The sequence below is a fragment of the Mandrillus leucophaeus genome, unplaced genomic scaffold (genome assembly GCF_000951045.1).
Source record: "Mandrillus leucophaeus isolate KB7577 unplaced genomic scaffold, Mleu.le_1.0 Scaffold485, whole genome shotgun sequence".
NCBI classification, from domain to species: Eukaryota; Metazoa; Chordata; class Mammalia; order Primates; family Cercopithecidae; genus Mandrillus; species Mandrillus leucophaeus.
The window spans coordinates 2,081,400-2,105,640 of record NW_012105198.1 but is presented as its reverse complement, the minus strand read 5'-3'; the positions used below and the strand labels follow the sequence as shown (position 1 = coordinate 2,105,640).

At 39.4% G+C, this 24,241-nt stretch overlaps 1 protein-coding gene across 1 annotated transcript in view; it reads right to left on the bottom strand.

Annotated features, from left to right (window-relative positions):
- PDZRN3 (PDZ domain containing ring finger 3) overlaps window positions 1-19,513 on the bottom strand; it is a 224,759-nt gene extending 205,246 nt beyond the window's left edge. Inside the window, exons 1-2 of the mRNA XM_011995376.1 lie at window positions 19,431-19,513; window positions 13,196-13,303 (exon numbers count right to left, since the gene is read on the bottom strand). The gene's annotated coding sequence lies outside the window, so the exon portion shown is untranslated. The remainder of the gene's footprint in view (window positions 1-13,195; window positions 13,304-19,430) is intronic.
- Window positions 19,514-24,241: the final 4,728 nt, after the last annotated feature.

Sequence of the window (24,241 nt, the reverse complement as noted above, 5' to 3'; positions counted from 1 at the left end):
TAAAGATTTCCTTGTCACCACTTTACATAATACCATCTGCCCAAAGGATTCTCCTTTCATTTCTTACAAAGTATTAATGAAGATTATTAAACACAGACTATATACAAAACAGCTTAAAACTTCATCCAGTTTGTCTTAGGTCTTCAAGTGACTTACACAAAATGAAGGCGAAATCTCCTGAGTTACTAATGTGAAGCCAACAAGGTGCTTGTGTTCAGGCATCAATGTTCAGATTCACACATATATTCATATAGAGTCATACATATTCATAAGTATTTCACAAGCTCTTTAATGGTAAGCAATCTAAAAAATATTATTTGTCAAAACACAGATTAGCTGGGCTCAGTGGCTCACACATGTAATCCCAACACTTTGGGAGGCCAAGGCAGGTGGATCACTTGAGGTCAAAAGTTCGAGCTCCTCCTGGACAACATGGCGAAACCCCATCTCTACCAAAAATATTAAAATTAGTTGGGCGTGATGGGCACCTGTAATCCCAGCTACTTGGAAGGCTGAGGCACAAGAATCGCTTGAGCCTGGGAGGTGGAGGCTACGGTGAGCTGAGATTGCGCCACTGCACTCCAGCCTGGGTGACAAAGCAAGACTCCATCTCAGAAAAAAAAAGAAAAAGAAAAAGAAAAAAACGCAGATTAAAAGACTGTAGCTGATATAAGTTAAAGTGTTCTCTGGAACTTCATTAAAATGCAAATACCAAGGTTTAGGTAACAATTCTCTGAGAAAACAATTCTGTCTAACTTGGCCCTTGTTGTCCTTCCTCTGGTTAGGTCTCTCTCTATTGGTTCACATACCAGAGGGAATTAGTCCTCTAGGTACTAAGATGCTAATTTGGGCATCTGAATGGAGAAATAATAAATGTCAACAACTTTGGTACCATCATCTAAAAAGAATGTAGTTCTTTTTTCTAGTTTTCAAACTTACCTTGTAGTAAAATTAAGATGTTGTTCTGTTGAAAGTATTAAAAAGTTTCAAGCTTTCAATAAAAATGATGAAATCTTTATTCTTGCTTCTCTTGCTTCTACAAATTCCTGTGTCACCAGCAATTCTATTCCAAGTCCCCCTCATGTCAATATTATCTCACTTATGTTTCTTACAAGCACACTAACTCAGTTATTTCAAACAATGACACAAAGCATCAGAAATCCAATAATAATGCTGCAACAAAATCATACTTAGTCCTATTTTACTTGAAGTTATCCCACTTCATTTAAACTAGAATTTAGAACAAGTAATGAAAATATTACTGTTCCTTATGCAATTCCCATGCCCCATTAGATTCTAACACAGAAGCCATTGTATCCATTCCTGAATGATCAAACAGATAAAGATTTTGTCAAGATAATACTTAGTATCAGTAAGGGTTTCTATATTCATCTTTATGTCTTACTGTAGTTTTCAATTTTTCCACAATGGTGTATTACATTCATATCAAGACATAAAAAAGTTACCCTAAAAAGAAACTCAACTATTTCAATTTTAAGGGACGTTTTTGCTAAAGAAAGATGAACTGTTCATTATTTTAAGAAAATCCCAATATTCCTCGTGAGTCAACATAGAAACAGAAATCTTAATGTTTTTGGCACTTTAAAAATAGCTGATATTGAGCACACAATTGTTTGACTTTATTTTTGGAACACTTATGTCAGCACATATGCAATGAATTACCATGCTGTTCACACTAAGATGTAAATTAAGAATTACTCCTGATTGATCAATTATTGTGATTTATATGGCCTTAGGAAGTGGCAGCTCTTAATCCAGATACAAAGGGTCACTAATTTCAAAAAGAAATAAAAAACAAATTAAAATGGTCTACTCACAACTGTAATTTCAGGTTTATGAAACTGTGCCATATAGCCGTCATCAAAGTGTTGGTTTGCTGGAAGGTTCCTCCAGCCCAGCCTCTAAAGACCCACAGCAAACAACACAGCATAGCTAACCACCTGGTGAGCATTTATTCTGGGCCAAATTTACAGTATTCAGACACACAAGAATATTTTCTTTATTTATGGCAACTTTATCCATATTTTACAGAAGAAAATAATGCTAGAGATAAGAAGCTTCTCCAAGCTCATGAAGCTAGCAAATGGTAGAACTAGAATTCAAAAGCTGATCTGATTCCAGAGTCCTTGGCTCTTAACCTCTGCATATACTGGCTGCCCTTCTAATTAACTTGGTGTTCGTCATTCTCCTATAAACACAGGTCTCACGTGTAAACTCCCTAGAGCCAGGGAGTTTACTACGTACTAGTTCTCTGGGTATCCTGACTTATCTCAATTAGGCAGAACTCAGTGCATACCCAACAAGTGAACATATGTCTACTCGTGGTTTCTCTTCCCCACTATCCCCTTGTATCCTGAGAACTCACATAACATGAAGATGTTTTAACAAGTCCCAACAATTGTATAGATCATGCTACATAATTTATCCCCTATCCAATGTTTAAAACCAACGCCTAAGCATTTTTTGGATATGGGTTGCATGTATTTGGCTAATGGATCCTCAAATCACTATGTCTGGAAACATATATCCATTTCCTAGCAAAAATCATTCTATGAAAAGAACAAAAGACTCTTTTTAAATTAGACTGTTGGCATCAATTTTGCTCCACCCCAGAGTGTCTCCAAACATTGAAAAATAAAAAATAAACGTATTTAGCTTGTTTTGATAGCTGACTTGCACTTTTCTTTTGAGGGGTGGGGGAGTGCCTAGGAAACCAAACACTCTTAGGCTTTAAGTTCTCCCGATCCCTGAAAGCTGTCAAATGACCCACTAGGGCTAGCAGGAAAGAAGTGATGAAATAAGGAAATAAAGAGAAACAAAAGAGCCAAAAGGGCAGAGGGGAGTGCCACTCTCAGGAGAAAAGGGGTAGGACCCAGTTTCTACGCAGTTCATGTGGTCATCAAAATAGACTTAAACAGGGTAAAAGTCAGAGGTCTCCATTGAGCACTGTGGCACATGGCATGGCAGACTCATTCCATACCAGCTGCTCTCCACTGTGAGGCTCAAAGGAATCATTAATCCTCATTAAAAGAGAGCAAGCTGCAGCAGCTACCCACACTGGAGTACTCAGAGTCCCCAGTGAAAGTGGCATAATTGCAAATCAGTGCTTGCAGCTGCCATTCTGCCCCTGAGTCTTCCTATTTGCAATTCCCATTGACAATTCCTGATTGTCAACACTCTTTCCGCCTGTTCAGAGCACCCTGGTCTATAGGCACTGTGCTTAGTTTAGCTCCACAATGATGTCTGCCTACTGCCTGGAAGGGTTCCCCTAGTGCTCGCTCATGTTACGTATACTTCAGAGATTAGCATTTAAGTCAGGTCATCCCTAACACACCTTCCAAATTCAATAAAAATGCATCTGGCTCTTTTTGTGTTATAGCAACAGATGAAAGGACAAAAACTTCCTTTAAAAAAAACCAGATAAGGTTACTGCTCTCAAAACCCCCATATTTAAAGATAAGTGTCTAGATATCACATGTAAAGATGACAATATAAAATATATTTGACCTGTTGAATTGTCAAGAGTTTGTTGTTTTGTTTTATTGTCCTCAGGATATTACCCAAGAATTAATGTTTTTACTTAATTGTCACTCAAAAATTTAATGCGGACATTGGTTACTTCTAATTTATTCTGCATTTTAAAATGCTTTGTGGAGTGGATTACCCAATTAAATCTTCTTATGAAAGGAAGACTTTGAGGGACAGATTTAAAACTTCTTTGGAGTCAGAACTCCCATAAAAGTACAGTGTCAATACAAAGTAAACTCTAACACGGGCAGAGGATGGGAGAGACACTCTGCCAAAGAGAAGCGCCCAATATCCCAACTGCAGGGTTTCAGCAGGACACAGATGCCTCTGCATTTCCATACCTGGTGCCATATGCTATGAGCTTGTAGAAATGAGAATGTTAAGTGACTTTTAAAAGGAAATATATAAGCAGGTGTCCACTTTGTGATATTTGAAATTCAAAAGAAACTTTTAAATCACTAAGTTTTTCATTCTTACTGTTTACTGAAATATATATATACACACACACATACATACACACACACACTTTGGAGAATTCCAACATTACAGAAATGTGGCATTAAAGTTCCCCATAATCCCACCAAACAAAGTAACTATAGTAACCGTAAACTGTTCATTAGCTTTAGAGTATTTTTCCCCTGCAAAGACTAATATAAATGCCTTAAAAATAAACAAATTGCGTCATACCATGTTTTTTTTTTGTTTGTTTCCACTGGTTTTTCTAGTAAAAAGTGAAAAACTTGCTAGGTAAATTCTGCAAGAGTTGTAGCACTCCATACTGTCCACTCTTCACCTAAGCTTTATGTTTATCTGACTAGTATAAAGTGATGCATGTTAGAAAGATATTCACTGAAAGCTAGTTTTGATAGGAAAATAAGGAAAATAATGGCAGTAATAAATATAACAAAGCCCATACATCACACAATAAGCTCTGCACAGTCATTAGAAAGAAATTAATACATAACATATTGTTTAAAGCAACCATGGACTAAAGGGGGACTATTTGGTTTTAATTGGTCACATTGTTAATTCTGGAAAGTATGTCTCCATGAACGAGTTTAAGATTTTCTCAATAATTCTATAGCAGTTCCACATTCTTGCGGATATACATAAACAAGAAGAAAACATCTCAGAAATGTTTTTGGTAACTTCTATATTTCGCTTTAAGCTCTTGCATCCTGTACAAAAATTTTAATTTGAAATAACAATTCTCCACCTTTGTACTTAATTGCAAAAATCCTTTATCTACATTGTTTCCTTGGTACACCCAGATAGCATGACAGGTAGGAAAGACAAGCAGTAAATACTCCTCCCACTCTAGAGATGAAGACTCAACATTTAGAATCCCAACACCAGAGTGAACACCTGGGTGGAGACCTAAACCTGGGTCTCCTGATTTAAATCTTTTTTTTTTTTTTTTTGAGATGGAGTCTTGCTCTGTCACTCAGGCTGGAGTGCAGTGGCGCGATCTCGGCTCACTGCAAGCTCTGCCTCCCGGGTTCACACCATTCTCCTGCCTCAGCCTCCCAAGTAGCTGGGACTACAGGCGCCCACCACATGGTTCTTTCCATTTCAACATGTCTCTTCTAATAGTAAGGAGATCTGCTGCATTTCAGAGAAGCCTTACCTAACGGTGTTAGTCTTCTGTTGCTGTAGTAAAGACTATTAAGGTAAAGTGAAAGTGATAAAAGTGGCTAAATCGGGGAATAGGAGAGGGGAAAATATGATATTCACTTTATTTTATATGTGGAGACTAAAAAAATGGAGATGGACTGACTTATTGAGAGTGCAGCTATGCTAGTGAAAAGAGAGTCATTACTACCAAATGACAATGCAATAGTTTCAAAAACATAATTTAAGTGAGTCCATCCGGAGACAGCAAATATACAGCAAAAAATGTCACCCTTCCTCTTGTTTGTGTGCCCATGACAAACATCACTAAATGATCACAATGCTCATCTGCACTCAATCCAGGAATGTCCTCAGAATTTTTTGACACCATAATCCAAGGTGATATCACTATCATTGTATATACTGAAATTGATTTATAAGATGAAACTCTAGTTTCTACCTTTGGAAATGGCGAGTTGGAGTCCATTACTAATAATGATCTCTAAAATCTGCTTACGTTTGCAGTTAACAAAGAATCTTCTAAATGCAGCTTGAATTATATCAAGTTTCTTTCATCAAAACAGAATATTTGGGTAACCAAGACAACAGTTAGAGATTTCAAATTAACATGAATAGGTTTTACTTCTTAAACGGATAACTGCTACCAAACTTTTCATACTCCGTTGCTGAATATGGTAAATGGTTATCAGTCCCTGTGGAGGAGAGCAGTATAGTCTCATGTGTTTATTTCTAACATTAACCAAAAATGGATTATGCATATCTGTGCCTGTTTAGCAAAAAAAGTTTTCTGTATATAGTTAGGCAAGAAATATCAAGCCTTTCTTACTCCTACAATGAAAGAAAAATATAATTACAAAATCATTTGGTTTACAGCATATTTTTTCTCTAAAATCAAACCAAAAATTAAAACATTTTAAACAATTTTCACCAATAATTTTTTAATTCACTGATAACATCTAAGCAAAGATCATAGATTGAATTCAAAGGAAAAAAGCAAATGGATCAGTGTCTTAAAAAGGACTCCTTTAGGAATTACAAACTGGATTACAAACTGACTTGGACTGACCAATTAGAGGTATTGATATAGGCATAGTTTCCAAGATATACAGACAGATGAATGCAGAAAGACAGATGTATATGTTATTACCGTAGTGCATATATACATGTGTTTATATCACATATTTACATTTTCTAGCTCTATCTGCTAACGGTGCCTAGAAGCAATGAAATCTCAATCATAATGAGCACCCTAGCACCCATATGTTGGTTTCTAAACACTGTTCTCCACTAAATGAAGCTGGAGGTCCTTGAAAAAAAAGGACATGTCAGAAGTGGGACAAGGACAGAAAATTAACCTGGAGTATCTTGTGCCAGGAAGTAGGAAAGTGCTCAAAACATGATGAGAACATGTCAAAAAAAAACACAGGTTAAAAGCTTGAAAAAGCTCCATTTGGCCAAAACTTGGCCAATGTGACCACCAAATTGTAAAAACTCATGAGTCCATATTGATAAGAGAAAGAGACAGACAGATAAACAGATTAAATAGGGGAAAAAGGAGTACTCCTTCTTATAGTAGAAAGTCAACTAATGTGGAAGGATTGGAGTTAGAAAAATCACCATTTGTCAATCACCACAATAGTAGATTCAACCAAACACAGTCAATGGATGATAAAACCAGTGTGTGACAGTTTGAGGAGCAGCAGGACATTTACATAGCCTCAAAGCATCTACCTAAAGGAGAATTATTGATTATAAAGAAGAAAATAGTAACTTTACAGTGGAGACAGAGAGATACGACTTTAACCAAGTGGTTCAAGTTAACATAAATAAAAGGGACAAATTCACCTCAGGTGAGACCTGACATGATGTACTGAGAAGGACACGCTATCACTTCTGTGGTATTCTTGCCCACAATGTATGATCTGGATCCATCCATGAGGAAACTTCAAACAGAAATTAAGGGACAGTCTACAAAAGATCTGGTTTAGATTCTTTAAAAATATCAATGGTATGGAAGACAAAAACTGAGCAATTGTTTGTTCTAAAGTAAAGGAAACTAAATAAATACGAAAATGGAATAAAACCCATGACAGTGGTTTTGTTTTGCTATAAAGGGCATCATAGGGACCATTGGCACGATCAGAATAAATTCTGAAGATTAGATAACAGTTTTTTACCAATGTGAATTTCCTGGTTTAGATTACCATACTGTTACATAAGAGAATTTCTTATTCCTAAAAAGTTCACACTGATGAATTTAGTGATAAAGAGTAGAGAAAGAAAAGAATAAAGTAAGTGTAGTCGATGTTAATATTTGGAGAATCTGGGTCAATAGTGTACAGAAATCCATATCTACAAGTCTGAAATTATGTCGAAATGAAACATTTTTTAAAGGGGAGTCTTCCATTACTTTTTTTTTTTAAATAAATACTCCAGCTTAATTCACATACCATTTTGCAACTTTAGTGAGTCTCAGAACAGTATCTTCTTACCTAACAGTAACAAGCAGTGAAATCTCACTTTGTCCCACCAAGTAGCCTGGCTCTGGGAGGGAAAGCATTGCTAATCCTTTCTAGCTGACCCTGTAACAAACCTTGTTAGCAATGACAGTCCAACTAAACCAAAAATAAACAAAAAAAGAGAAGGACTGGTTTATACAAAAGCCTTTGAGTTTCCGCAGCTTCTGTAATCATATCCTTGGGTCTCCAAATCATAACACTTGCAAGATGAATGCATATTTACAGAAGATTGTATGAAATAATGGTTATTGGGAATAGAGGGCTTAAGTCTCCCACTTTCACTGGATCCAGGGAATCAAGATTGCTATCTCAAAGCAGAACAGCGTTTAACCCACACAATTGCTACACAGACTCATTTATCACCAAAGGCAAGCCTACGATAACACAAAAACGAGCTTGGTTCTCCAAGCCATATGGCTTGAAGACTGGCAAGAAATATAGATGTGGAAGGCCTCTAGAAGTCTTTGAGAAAGAGTTTCAGTGGAGTTGCATCAGAGGAGTGTTTAACTTATAGGCAAGCCATGCCAAAAACAAAAAACAAAAAAAGTGGAGAGATAAATAATATATTGAATAGCACATGCCTCAAAGTGAATTTGCTTTTTTTTTTTTTTTCTTTTTTTGTGACAGAGTCTCACTCTGTCCCCCTGGCTGGAGTACAGTGGTGCGATCTCTGCTCACTGCAAGCTCCACCTCCCGGGTTCACACCATTCTCCTGCCTCAGCCTCCTGAGTAGCTGGGACTACAGGCGCCCACCACAATGCCCTGCTAATTTTTTGTATTTTTAGTAGAGATAGGGTTTTCACTGCGTTAGCCGGGATGGTCTTGATTTCCTGGCCTTGTCATCCGCCCACCTCGGCCTCCCGAAGTGCTGGGATTACAGGCGTGAGCCACCACGCCTGGCCAAATTTGCTGGTTTCTTAGTAGGTCTCAGTTTCTCGGTGTTTTCTCAGTGTGAGCATTTTGCCAAACGAGGTATTCACAGACCAAGCCAAACACTCCATATGGCAGTCAGCTGAGAGACAGTGAAGTGATCCAGCGCTGTGCAAAACCAGCTGGCTGGACTTACAAAGAGATGGTATGTTCTCCACGTGGCACCTCTCCCAAGAGAATTTTGAGGGTAATAATGACCTTAGGTGATTTTTCACCTTTTTGCCCTCTCCTAAATAACTTTCAGTAGAATAAGATTGGCCTAAAGTAGACTCCAGAGTCCACAGAGAAAGGTGGTGTGTTTGTGGATGAGAAAATCTGCTTCAGTTGGATAACCCACACTTTGGGCACAGGGAAAAATTTTTCCACAGGTCTCAAACTATTTGAAAGAATATGAGCATAGTTCCTTTAAGAAATCTGGTGATATTACAGTATAGGAGCCTTACATTGTCTTTAAAATATAGTTCAGACAGTAGGCTCAGAGGCAGAAAAACAAAAGGCACTGAGATATTTACAGTTTTGAATGAATATTAAAGACATCAGAGAGAAATTAAATTTAGTTTTCTAAATGCAATAAGTATATGCAATCAAAGGTGGGGTCAGAAGTTGTAAAAAGGACCGGGGCAGCTCACAGGTAAGAGGGGTGCAGGGAAGACACAAAAAAATCACAAGCCAATACTGAGTAAGTCAGAACTTGCTAAATCCCAGTACCAAACGTGAGATGGAACAGGTATGACCAAAGTCTGCCCAACACGCCCAGGGCAGATGGATACACAGGATTCTGGGGGACAGCATGGGCCCTGCAGCCATGTGGGCTGGGAGGGCACTTAATCTAAGGGGGCCGCAGATTCCCAGCCACAGCCCCAGGACAGGCCAGCTCAGGCTTTCTTATCAGGCCTTGGGAGCACTCGTGCAGGGAATCCAGTTAGGGCACATCAGGTAGGCAGTCTAGCTGGAAGACAGGGATGTTGACAACTTTGTCTCTGAGCAACTCAATTCCTATCCCAAGGTTTGGAACAAGTCAAACCTCTACCTCAGTGATTGTCCCTGATGCCCCTGTCACTCCCCAGTGAGAGTTTCAGCAATCTGCAGGGGCGTTTTTCACCATCACAACAATAGGGGTATGTGCCAGAGATGACATGAAGAATCTCCTGCAATGAAGAATGGTTCTGCCTCCAGCACAACTTTCACATATCCCACCAGATAGTCATGAAGATAAAATAACAAGCTTTTTATAATTACCTGAGCATAGACCTCTGTTTTGCATATAAACACAAAAGAGTTTTCTGCAGTGTAAATATACACACATTGTACACCCACATCCACAGCAGCATCATTCAAGACAACCAAAAGGTCAAAGCAACCCAAGTGTCCATCACTGGCTGAATGAATGGACAAAATGTGGTAAATACAGACAACAGAATGTTATTTAGCCTTCAAGGGGAAGAAAATTATAACATGCTACAACAGGCACGAACCTTGAGGACATTATGCTAACTGAAATAAGGCAGTCACAAAAGACAAATACTACATGATTCCATCTATAAATCAAATTCCTAGAGACAGAAAGTGGAACGGTGGTTTCTAGGAGTTGAGGTGGGGAGGGTGTTAGTATTCAGTGGGTGTAGCGTTTCAGTTGAGGAAGATGAAAAAGTTCTGGAGATGGATGGTGGTACAGGTTCTGCAACATAAATCAGTGTAGTTTATGCCACTGCACTGTCACTTACAATGGTTAAAATGGTAAATTTTGTTATGTATATTTTACCACATGTATGTCTTGCCATATATACATATACACACACAGATGTTTCAAGGAAAGCAACTCTTGTATAAATCATAGCAACACTGTAGTTGCCTGTGTCAGAACTTAACCATGACCTGTTCACTACCATGGAAATTCACATCCTGTACAGCAAGGCCGTTCATGATGCCTGGGCCACCAGCAGCAGCCTCTTGTATCTGGCAGCATCTGCAGCCACATGAGGTGCATCCCAGCGAGTCTATACAGAGGTGCGAGCATCTGACAGTGCCCTGGTGTCGTCTAGCGTCACTGTGCCAGAACGCTGGCACACTGATATATTTTATTATAAATTATCTTCCTTTGATTTTCTTTTATGCTACAGCCATATATTTTTACAATTATTTGTGTATGTATGCATATAAATGTTACTTGTAAATGTCATTTCACCACAGTATTGGTGGAATTCCAAAATGTTTCTTATAAAAAACAGGGAGGAGCTGGGCTGGCCCTGATGTGGGTGAGAGCCACTGCCCTGGGCTCAGAGAACAGATACCATTAAGAGCAGAGGAACTCTGCAGCAAAGAACAGACTCAATTAGTATCTCTGGATTTAATAATACCCCTTTGCAAGAATTAAGGGTCTTATGGTGAAGATCTGGTGGTGGTTTGCCCACTCCCCTGAAAAAGAAAACATACGGTGGAAAACTAGAGACTCTGACTCTTCTTACTGATGAAACACACACACACACACACACACATACACACACACACACACACACACACACATTCTCTCTCTCTCTCTCTCTTAAAATAATCACATTCATGCCTCCTGGTAATAAACTCAGACACAGACGAGGTAAACCAGAGAACATATTTTCAGTCATGGGAATCACTGTATCATGTCAAAAAAGATTAGAATTTGACTGCAAAGGGCACAGTGTGTCAATTGCAATTACACATATATCGTTTCTCTATTGTGGTCATCCTTCTTTCCATCTCAACACTGAGACATGATTAATATTTTACATACTGTCCAGAAGAGGAATGTGACTTACCAGAAACCGTACTGAACATTTCAAATACAGATCATCCTTTGCCAAGAGAAAATCCTGCCCAGCTGTAGATTTCTCATTTGCAAAACATAAGAGCAATGAAATTCCATTACTTAGAGAAACTGGCTGTTCCACCAAACCCTTGGCAACGGAAGCTGTACTTATCTTTTTGAACAATAGTCTCAGAAAATGTATTCACTCTCAAAAAAGACAGTAAGGAACGCATTTGAGCTCTTAGGAAAGCACTCTTGCCCAGGCAAATTCCTGTTTGCTCTCCTGACCTGGGAAGTATAAAGACTGACTCTAAACCATGCAGCAAAAACAGCTCCAAGTTTAAGAACCCTTCAGACCTTCAAAGGGGATGCAACAATATTAATAATGTCCTTAAAACAAAATCAAGTATCATTTTAACATGTAAGTTAGCACATCGCACTCCCTCCCTCAGAGGAGGGAGCCTCACACCCGAACTAGTTCAGTTTGCTTTCCCTGTGAGATTTAACTGTGTCTTTGCCTGAGAATTATCCTGAAGCATACTGCACATTGCACGATGTGTCCAGATGAGACTGGACACGCAAGACTTCGTTCTCGGTCCTGCTGAGGCTCCTTTCCCCAGAAGAAGCCTGTGGCCACATTCCAGCGAGTGACATGAACTTCACTTATGGCTTAGCTCATGGTCCTCGTTCCCACTCAGTCTGAAATTTTGAAATGGGCCATGAAAATACTCAGGAAATACACTCAGTATGAAAATGCGTGTGGAAAACAAACATCCACTGGTATCAGTGCTGTTTTTCTGGTTTCTTTTATTTGCACTATATTACGGCTACGGCCCATAGGTGAATTTCTTGTGGGGTCTGGCGTATCATTGCAGATTCTCAAATGTACTTTTTGCCTAATAGGAAAGCCAATCAATTTAGCCCATATACGTATCCATCCAAAGAGCGATGAAAATGGTCAAAACACCAGTAAAAAATTTATATCAAACTTTATATTATATCGAACTCATCACAAAATTTTTATCAAACTCATTTATATCAAACTTTGCAACGAGAGCCCATATGAAGAGGCAACAAATCGTTCTCTCCCTTTCAGTGACTCAGAGCATCCTAGAACACTGCAACCCTGTTACAAAGTGTTGTCTTGGTGGGGCTGAGAGATCCACTTCCCCTACATGAGTCTACAAACCTGCTGTATAAAAGTTGGAAATGATGAATGAACTGAAAATGGAGTGAGTGATGATATGTGAACCCTAATATCAACCTCTGCCTGCAAATCCCTGGGCAATCAGGTTGTACAACTAACGACAGGCTAAGAGGACGAACATAACACAGAAAACAATGCATTTGTAGAATTAAGTGTGTGCTGTGAGCTCTAAAGACATTAGAATGACTCCAAAGCTGACATAATTATACCCTGGTAATCAGTATGTACACGGTGCACAATTTGTACAACAGGGATTGTTCATCTGGTTCTGACACCCAACTCTCCAATGGTTTCCGCGCGAAGCTGTAATTGATGCATACGAAACAGATTCAGGTCCACATGAAAAAAGCCAAATTGTGAACACTCCACTCATAATCTGGCTTTTCTACATTTAACAAAAATTTAACACCAAGGCAATCAGCACTCAATCTGGTTCCACACAATGGGAGAAGTGTGACTCCAGCTCAACCATCTACCACTTTAGGCCTCCCTCCCCAATCAAACATCTTGCTTTGAGCTGGATGAAGATGGGATGGCATTTAGCCTATTAAAAGACACTGGCCAGTATTCACATACCTCAATAATCCTGTCATGAATTTGCAGGCCTCCTTCCTTGGCTGCGGGCCCAGTGTCAACTATCTTGGATACAAAGATTCCTTCACTGGATGATCCATCGTGGTTATCCTTTGGGTTAAAAAAACACAAGCATGAATGCTAGACATTAAGTTGAGCATGAAAGTAAAGCTTGCACTCTTAAAACAGTAATTGACTCTTGCTGTGTCAAAAGTGGCAATAGGGTAAAAGGTATTTGTTTCTCCTAATTTTTGTTTTAAACTAAAATAAACACACAGTAAAATATTTCAAACCACACCAAAGGACATAAACTGATGTCTCCTTGCCATCTCCAACCCACTGTCCTTCTTCCCCCCATGGTAGCTGTTTGACTTTATGCATCCTTTTGAAAACATTTTAATGCATCATCTTCCTAAATATGCATTTGTTCCTTTTTGCACACCAATGCAATTATGGTAGTCTGACTTTTATGTCCTTACCTCTCTCATTTAACCCTAAAAATCATTAAGATCTTCTGCTACCAATTCCCCAGGTCTGCCTTACTTCTTAAAGTGACTGAACAATATCCAACAAGAGGCTAATAAACACTGTTTTCACTTGTTGTGATTAAACAATGCTGTGACAATACTCTCCTGCTTGTATTTTAAATTATCTCTGCTATTATAGTTCTAGGGCAAATCCCTAACAATGGAACTGTTGGGTCAAAGGATATGTACATTTCACAGATATTGCCAAATGGCTTTTCAGAGTTTATACTGATTGTTCATTAGGTAGTATTTTCCCACATCCTCATTTGCACAGGATGTTATTAAGCTTGTAAATATCTAATAATTTGACTGTGAAAACAGATACTTTGTTTTTGTTCCAATGCACTACCATCACTCTAGTCCCAATACATTCTGATCTCCGACCTCCTTGAATCCCTTTAGATCTTTGAATTAAATGTCAGAACTAAAACTTTCTGGGAACGACGACAGCTCACTGCTCAAACTCCTTCCTTTCTTTAAAATCAAAAGGCTCCAACAAGCTCATAAAAAACCCCCACAGCTTGTTCATGAACTTCTTTTCAAACAGTATTGCAATGAGTTCTCTCCAAGTGTGTGGATTAAATTTCTAGCGATTAACAGATGGATTTATAAATTAAATGGCACAAGCATGTGATATTTCCAAACAAAATCATTTGAAATGTAAGCTCAGAATGTTCCACAAAACTCCAAAATCTAGTCATGGTAAATTCCTTGCCGCATGTCATTAGAAGATTTATTTCAATAACAATTACTCTGAATACAAACATATAAAAATTCCATTTGTTAAAAGTAACTCTGAAAATAAAACATTTTCCTCTTTAAACAGCAAAAAACAAAACCAAAAAACAATCCCTATATTCTAAAGAGGGAAGGGAACGACTTCAAGTGTGATTCAATCTACCCCTTCAAATGCAACAGCAATAACTAATGTTGGAAAAATGTACATTTCTCAGTCCTTCTCTCCTTCTTCACACTTCCCCAAACACACACACACACACACACACACACACACACACACACACAGAGTAAAATGTTATATGATTCACCAAAAGAAACCAAAATCACAACCTAAAATGAGCATTAAGTGTTTTTCCCGACATTTATCCCCACATGACAAAGATATGTCTCTAACTGGCATCTAGATTCCATCAATGCTCTTTCAAGAGAAGGGTCAGGGAGCCTGTGGGTGCTGTGCAGGATCAGCTATCCTCAAAAGGTCCCTGCCTAGCATCACAGTGCCCTGCACAGGCCTCCTGTACGCTAACCCTTTACCATCTGAATACCTCTGTGCCTCCTTCCTCTCTCACGGCAGCCTTACTGATGCACTAGTCTAAACATATCTGTGTAGCTCCCTACATGCACACCTGAAATGGATGTATAAAACTACACAGTAGCTTCCTTTACTGAGCACAAACTAGATACCAGGTACATAGTGAGTGTTCTATGTGCACTGTTTAATCCTCACAGTAACCACCAGTGATAAGTACTATTATTATCCATTCCACAGATGAAAAACCTGAGACTGAGAGAGAGGTTCAGTAACTCACCCAAGATCACACAACTAAAAAGTAGTACAGCTCAGTTTCAAACTGAGGCGAAGTGGATCCTCTTGCACATGCTCTGTGTGCAATCTAGTCTCCCACTGAGAAAACCCAAAACACACAGGAATTCAGAAGTCCAACATTTCAGGCTATGGAATATTCCACTAGATGAACTTGAAGAGTCTCAATGGACCACAAAAGATTTATGAACAAGCTTGAGTTCCCTAAGAGGTGATGTCAATATATCAAATGAAAAGAGATCTGTGTTTACTCTGATTTAACCACTTTGCATTTCTTGGCTGGAGAGAAAGAGGGAGATAGGGGATGAGATTTTGGCTTTCGTTTGTTTTGCAAAATACCACACTGCACATAAGCAATAACTCTTAAGGAGCACTAGAAAGTTCAAGCAAAAATCAGAGAGGAAGAGGCAAGAACAAACACCAGAAGTCAGATTAAATTGAGGCAGTGGTGAGGGGTGGGAAAGGATGCAAAAAGCACATAAAGCAGGCAGGGCATGGCAGCTCACACCTGCAATCCCAGCGCTTTGGGAGGCTGAGGCTGGTGGATCGCCTCAGCTCAGGAATTCACGATCAGTCTGGGCAACATGGTGAAACCCCATCTCTACGAATACAAAAAATCAGCCGGGCATTTACGGTCCTAGCTACTCAGAAGGCCAACGTGGGAGGATGGCTTGAGCCTGGGAGGCAAAGGTTACAGTGAGCTAAGATTGTGCCACTGCACTCCAACCTGGGTGACAGAGTGAGACCCCCATCTCAAAAAAAAAAAAAAAAAAGCTAGATTTTTCTCTTAAAAGGTATCTCTATTCTAAGTTTGTTTGGCTCCTCTCCTAACACATTTTAAGTTAGAGTTATTTATCAAGGTGAACTAATATGACTTGGAATTTGTTTTGCTGGCTTAAGTAAGAGAGAAATGAAAGGGACTGTTTTCATAGCAGGGGTACCTAACAATAAAGTACACTTCCCAAAGGCTTAGGTGAAAGGTTTGATACAACAGACTAGCTGCTGTTTCTTTAGGGTTGAGGACTAACAAACGATGTGATTTTGCTAAGAGCATTGCATACTGATCACGCAATGAAAAGCCTTACGTCAGAGATATGGCTGGGCTATTTCACAACCCAACCAAGCATCTAACACAGGAATTCCTTGGGAAACACAGACATCATTTGTACTGTATTCTTCTAGTAACTAATAACGTGTGTGCGTTGTTGCTCATCTTGGCTTTTTAACATGTACTCAATGACCTGCCAGATTTTCCAGGCAACAGTGCAGAATACATTCAGGTTTCATTATGCTATTTCTGCTAATCAGGACAAATTTTGAAAAACACTATGGCGAACACATGCAGGTGGAATTAAATTTTCCTCTGGGAGCCATGCAGGCAGTTCTTGCAAAAGGACCACATAAACTGAAAATAGCAATGCAAGCTACAAAATCAGGTCTGGCTTGTACTCAAATCACCTTTTGTAAAAAAGAAAAAGAAAATAACTGAAACATGCTCTTTGATAAGCACAAGGAAGAACTGTATTCCAGTGGGGCTGGAATGTCACTTTGCACCTGGTGAGTGTGGAAACTGAACACCATCTTCACTGGCTTTAACACAGTAGGTTTCCCAACGATCACTTGGCCACAGGCCTCTCCATTTTGAGCAATTTCCAACATTAGGCTTTGGTGTGGTTTAGACCTGGGGCAGAGAATAGGTCTTCTTGGTTTGGGTTCTTTTGTTTGCTACAGCTTGTGAAACATCTAATTGTGAAGTGAATCTTAATTTATTGAAGTTGTTTCTCAAAACTGGTAACAAAGGGTGGAGGAATAATTATGAGTGTAAACAAGAACAGCCAACTCATTTGTGCTAAATGGCAAAACATGTTCTTGATAGTAAATTGTACAACATGGGCTCATGTTTTGACCCACTGGCTCAAGTCTGACCCTGCTGCTTCCTGGAGCCAAATGTCTAGATATTTGAGTGCAGCTTGCTCCCTCAGTCCCTCCTAAGACTGTAGAGTGCAGCAGACCCCTGGCAGCAAAGACTAAATCAGAACAGCACATGATGGCACACAGCCTGGGATCTTAGTCAACCGGTAGAAGGTAAAAATAAAAATATACCAACCTCACACAGTTCTACAGTTTTTTAAGAATTCCACGGAGAGAATACAAGAAACACAACTATGTGATCACATCCCTGGGGCTCAATATAGTGGGAATGATCCCTGTCTCCATCTACCTTCATTTTTATAATTTAGTCTCATCATTTACAATGTTCTTTTTCATATGTATGTTGGATAAGACAGATAATGTTCATCATTTTAACAACTACAAATCACATAAAGTTGTCGTTTCTTATAATAAACCATTGTTTTTGTTTGTTTTTGAAACTGCGGAATGGGCTGAAAGCAAAGGGAATTTAATCATAAATCTCTTTGTGTCACTCCCTTCAACTGAAGCCATGTGTTGGCCACTCACACCCTACGTAATTTAAATCCCAGACTCAAGACTTAGGCCCTTTGGGGTCAAGCCCTTGTTTTCTTCACCAGCCCTCTTTCTGACCACTTCCCCGCCCATCCCTCAACTCTTTCCATTTCCACACTCTGCTTACTTGCAGCTCCCCCAATTCCCAACTCTGTTCCTGCTCCAGGCCTTGTATGAGCGCCAATCCCCATCCCTGCAAAACCCTAGTGTCCAACCGCTTTATTTTAGCCCATGGGTCTTCACAGGTGGATGCATGTAACATAATGCATTGGAATGGCAGGAGAATATATCTGACATTTTATTCATAGTCATATTTTAATTTTATTATTTAAAATACTCCCTCTTGTATGTAACTTTTAATAAGGCACATAACGTACTAGTTTGGTAGTGTGTACACATTATATATACAAATAAAATTTGGTCATCTGATCTAGCAAACTCTTGTTCAACCTTCTGAACTCAGCTCCAATGGCCCCTCCCCAGGACACCTCCTCCCGCAGGGTTAACTCATCCCAAGGTATCATTAGCTGGGGGCAGGCACAGAGTACATCAATGAGAGCAGTGCTAGGCTCTCCCAACTCATCAGTCTCCCCATCTGGAGGTGAGCTCCATGAGGGCAGGGCACACACTATTCCCATCTGGATGGCTAGCATCTTCTTGTCCTTCAGGTTTCTGCTTACTACTATCTCCTCTTGTCTTTCCTGATAACCCAAGCTAATGATACTCTTTGCTTCTTGGCTGGTATCTGCCATGTGCCATCCACCCAGTTTTTTCCTTCACCATACTTCTTCCAATCCAAACTGTAATTATTGTATTCACTTGCTTCTTGTCTGACATCCCCACCAGGACTCAATGATCACAGGGTCTCAGTCTTTCTGGCCTCCATTGTACCTCCTGGCCCTTAGCAAACAGCCTATGTTCAATACTTATTTGTTGAATGAAAGATTTTTGTTTTCTTTTCCTTTCCTTTAACTATTTTCCTTTCAAGCTAATAAACGAGGAGATGGTCAGGAAAAGAAAAGGGTAAGGGATGGGACATACTCAGATAATCCCCCTTGAAATGTGAGTTTCTGAAACACTGCTACTCTCCGGAGCCCATTCTTTGAACATTTTCCCCATAATTAAACTGGCAGATTTGAGTTCGGCCTCTTCTTTCTAGAGGAGTGTCTGCTGATCAATGTGGTGGTCAAAGAGCTGCAGTGGGAGGAGAAAACAAAGGGATGCAGTCACCCACAAATTAGGGAATTGTCTCTGACTAATGAACAGCTGACAGAGCAGAACTCAAGATCAGGCTTCCAGTCTGCAGCCCACACTCCAGCTCGGTCTAGGAGGGTGGCTGGTTATCCAATTCCAACTGCACACATCTCATGCAACTTCATTCAGCCCAACTGCTGTACAATCAGAAATGTACCCCCTAATAAAAGAAAGAAATTCAAAAAAAGAAATGCACCCCCAGAACCAAACAGTTTAAATTAGCTGTTATATTACTAGGCCAATGCTGTTTTAGGAGACTACACAATAAAAATCCCTAAGTGTGAAGATGTTAGATAGCCAATGAACTCTAATGACAGAGAGCAGAATGAAGTCAGCAAGGTTTCCTGCTCCTCGCTGTCCCCTTCAAACCTTGACCTCTCTTTCCAGCTACACCAGGAAAAGGAAAAACACATTTTAGTAATTAACATACCACACTCGGCCGGCCACCAATAATATTGAATCCCAGGGAGCCAGAGTCCCGATGCAGGACAAGAGTCAAGCTTTTGGTTTCTTCGCCCTGCAGGTAACAAATAAGATCAAATTTTTATTTACCAACAGGGAATAGATGGTAGGAATTTTCCTTCTATCTAAGTGTACTCAAGGACTACTCAGCTAATCATTACAAATCCTGTTATCTCTTGGGAAGTTTAACCAAAGAAACTTCTGGAACCCAATCTGAAATTCTGTCTTGTGTTTAAGAACTTATAAACATTTCTAGATACCAACTAACCCTGGAATGACCACATAAGAATGTCTGGAGATGTACAGACATGCCCAATGAACATTTTCTATGAATGACACCTTGGTCTGCAAATGCATCTTTCTTTTGACCGGCCCATCGTACGCAGGCTGTCTAGACGGCTACTTTCTGTTTGTTTCTCAACCATTCTCAACAGCAGCATTCATGTCATGTCATGAAAGGTTCAAATAGCAATCCTTTCGGAAGTGTGAGTGCATGCATGGCCCATCAATAGCCATCTCTGTTTGGGAGACTTGGGGAAAAATAGTGCATGAAAAGTGAGATGCAAACACAGAAAACAAAAAATCCTGAATCTTACTGAAAAGGGGGAGGGGGCATTTTCACAAAGTAATTACTGTCCAATCCACACGAGATGCAGAGCTGTTTAACAGAAAGCACTCTGTTTAAGGCTGGCCATTGTGAACCCCTTTAAATCAAACAAGTAGAAGTGACCCAGGCAGGTCACAGAGCGTAATGTTCGACAGTCAAAGGCAACAGAGATGCCAGGGAGAGTGTTCTCAACTAACACTCTCAAGTGACAGCAGACAGACAAAAATAGATTTAACCTTATGTGAAAACTGTCACGTAATATTCTTTGACATAAACATTCAACTCGCTGATACACCTTTGACACGTTTCCAGTTATATGAATGACATGTAAAATGTCGCAGCCTGCGGACTGCCTACAAATCGGCATTTGCTTCACTTAACATTTTCTATTTAAATATGGTAGTATTCAAATGTGGTATTTCTTTTCCATATAACATATTTAATAAGCTGTTTTAAAAATAACACCGACAGCTTATGACAAAAGAGATTTTACTCTGATATTTTTGCTTTCTGTTCAAACTTTTGTCTTCTACCTTTTCTGGGGAAATAAATGGCCATATTTGAAAGGCATGAATGCAACTCTCTGACTCAACCTCATTTGCAAAGGAAAGTACTGTTTCTACCTGCAGTGCCCTGTGAGTTTTCCGGAGCACTGCCTCATTTCTTGCTATGGCTGTCAATGTGCAACTCTGGTGTCACATTTTGCCAGGAGAACTGTGCCCAGTAGAGCTAAAAAAATATTATTAAAGATCAACGGGCTTCACCATGTAGAATTATCTCCACGCTTAAAGTCTTGGTAACCACAACCTCTTTCTCATGACTATTACTATACAACAAAATTAAAAATATTTTCAAAACTTGCTTGTGAGCCTAAACATCAATTAGAAATACACTGTGAAAACAAAAAGGACAATTTATTGTGAGAAAAAGATACTCTGTTTCTGATGAAACAACTAGGTATCCTACAAGGACAACACAACACTCATTTCTTAAGAGTCACTTACTCAATATATAAAATACAGAATTATATATAAAAAAGAAGCTAGTCTCTATCAAGTTACTGTACCAATGAAAAACAGCAGAGCCTCTTTAAGGACAGCCTATTGGTTTTTTAAAAATGTTCTGATAACCAGCACCACCATCCAAAGCATCTATCAACGCTGTCCCTCTTTAACCAATTTGAACTGTAGCAAGTTAAAAGGCGACTTTCACTGCTTTAAAAGAAAATCCAGAATCAACCTAACAGTTTTGAGATATAAACATGATTTTCAAATTGAAACAGTTTCTCTCTCTCTACTTAGGACACTGAAAATCTCACTAAGTCCATTTCTGACTTTGCTATCTTAAAGGGGTGAAAAGTTAGAAATACATGGGAATTTGGCAAGTTATCTTACATATCTTACATGTCTGGCTTTCATAATTAATCAATGATAGAAACTGCACAGTTACACAGTAATCCAAGGCAGATGGCTTTAATTTGACAATCTCAAGTGATGCACGAAGAAGAATGCACAATCACATGATTTAAAAGATTGGTTTTCAATCTACTGTATGATAACCACTTATTCAAAAAAAAAAAAAAGAAGAAAATAATCTTATCACATTGCATTGACAATGATAACAGCTAACATTTACTGGCTGCAAACTATGTGCCAGAAACTATAATGAGCATTTAAGTGCTTTATTTCATTTTTTTAATCCAACCAATCTTAAAAATTGCACTATTACCATCCTCATGACATAGGTGGGAAGACTGAGGGACAGTGATTAAGAAAGCTGTCCCACACTAAGGAGCTAGTAAAATGTTGAGCTGGGATTCAGACCCATACTTCCCAATCCTACACCTTAATTACACTTCTATACTATCTCTTTCTGTGTAGAATATAGAAAATAATTCCACATAGGTTAGCAACATCTTAGGTCCTGCTCAAGATGGTTTTATTGTTGAAATTCCAAAAGGGAACTTACCCAGGAGGCCAGTATCAGAACAAAATTCCAAACTGTTTACTGAACTATTTATCTCCAAAGGAACCAATCTGAGATGTGTGAAGACATCTAAGTCCAGCCCTGTCCTCAGAGATTTCTCCCAAGGGAAAACTAAGACAATGTCGGAAACACAACATTCCTTGACCAAACAGCATCTTGCAAAGAATGTTTCTGAACAACTACGTTGACCTTCTGTGCTTCCTTGCCAGATGCAATATCAGGGAGAAACAACGGTGTTCTTATTTTCTATAAGCATCTTGATCTAGTCTACTGTCCATAAGGGTCAGACATTGGCTTTAGGTTGCATTGCCAATTTTAGGGCAACATGTAGAAGATTCAACACAGGATGCAGGGAGGGATAAAAGAAAAGTTCAGACTGGGCTGAATTCCTTTCATTTCTCCAACTAATTACCAAAGGTTATTTGCTATTCTTTGACAACTTGATTCTGGTTTTTCCTTTTCATTCCTTTCCCCACAAACAGCCTTAACTACTTTAGTTTAACTTCTAATTTTTCAGAAGAAGGATTGAGATTGTAAACAGATATTCTTCATATAAAACATTTAACATGTTAACATTAATCTGTTCCTAGGGTCAGAAAGGTTCAGGATAGAGGGTACTTAAATAATTCTCATTCAATTACATCCCACCACTTGAAAAGAGGTGTAAATGGGATAAGGGCAAAGGCTCTTATCGAAGCTGCTTTCCCGACTGTTCACAGACACGGTAACTGTGATAGGCAGCAGCATCTTTCATTTACAGGAAAATTTAACCAATATTGGTCTGTTTGGGTAGTTTATCATAACCCATGATTTGCAATGGTCTCAAAACATAGTAAAACAAAGAAGGAAATGAGCCCAACTTCATATAAACTGATAAACCAACAAACACACTTGCCTTCTGAAGCAGGGATTATATCAGTAATCCTGGAAAAACTGAGGCTCAGGGAAAATCACACACTTGCTCAAGATCACACGGTGGCAAAGTGGGAAGGTCATGACCGGAACCCAGGTCCACATGTGACTCTGGTGCCTACGACCTTTGTACTGTGCTGGTAAACGTTTGCACCCTATTCTAAATCCTTCTGCCTCCAAAGACTGAGCCTGGCATGACAGATCAGACAATTAATTCATCTGGCAATTAGAGTTTTAAGTAAGGCTTCTTTGGACTATGCAATAACAATTGCAAAGATTAAGAATGTCTATTATACCCTGAAAAGTATAAGAAGACTATGCCATGACAGGAGCAGCATAACAGTGAAGTTCTCGGACCATTATGTCCATTGCATCTGGCAAGGAAGCACAGAGGTGAACTTGGTTGTTTAGAAACATTCTTTGCAAGATGCTGTCTGGCTGAGAAATGTTGTGTTTTGGACATTGTCTTAATTGTCCCCTGAGAGAGATTCTCTGAGTTCAGGGCTGGACTTAAGATGTCTTCAGGCATCTCAGATTGGTGCAACATCAGAGTCAGAATCTGAGATGTTTCTCCTTGTCCACAGAAAGGGAATGATAATGGTTCCTTCTCATGTCACCAGGTTACTAGGAGGCATGACTGAGATAGACAGATTCCAAAAGACTGTCTCAGTACGGCACCTGGCCAATAATTAGCACCCAAAACACAAGGTACAGTGCTAAGCTGGACATACACACAGCTCAACAGCTAGGCCACGATGCTCTTTTCCCACATGCATTACTCTTCCACAAAATCTAGGCAATGGAGAATGCCTAATCTTCCTTTAACTTAGTCTAAAGATAGTTTGGAAGAGCTGGGGCCTGAAAGTTAAGTAAATAAATATCATTATATATTCCTAACTGTGTCTATCTTTTTCCATGACTGGAAAAAGAGTGGCACATTTTAGGGGACCAGTGGAGTGACCACCAGGTAGACAATTTTTATTCTGAAGGTGGTGGGAGGCAACATGGGAAAGAAGACAAGGGGCGCAGCTCAGCTTGGACTTTCAGTGGAGCACAGGTAAGACAGGAAGATGATACTGACCAAGTGGGCTGTGGGCCAGGAGAAGGGGAAATCACATACATAACATGGCCACCCCTGGAAGGGGATGGCCACAGAAGCAAAGGGGATGGGAAACAGATTTGACTCACAACAGGATAGGAGAAACATCAAGGCTAAGAAACGGTGAACTGAGGAACAGTGGAGGCAGAAATGAGCTGGGGACTTTGGGAGCACA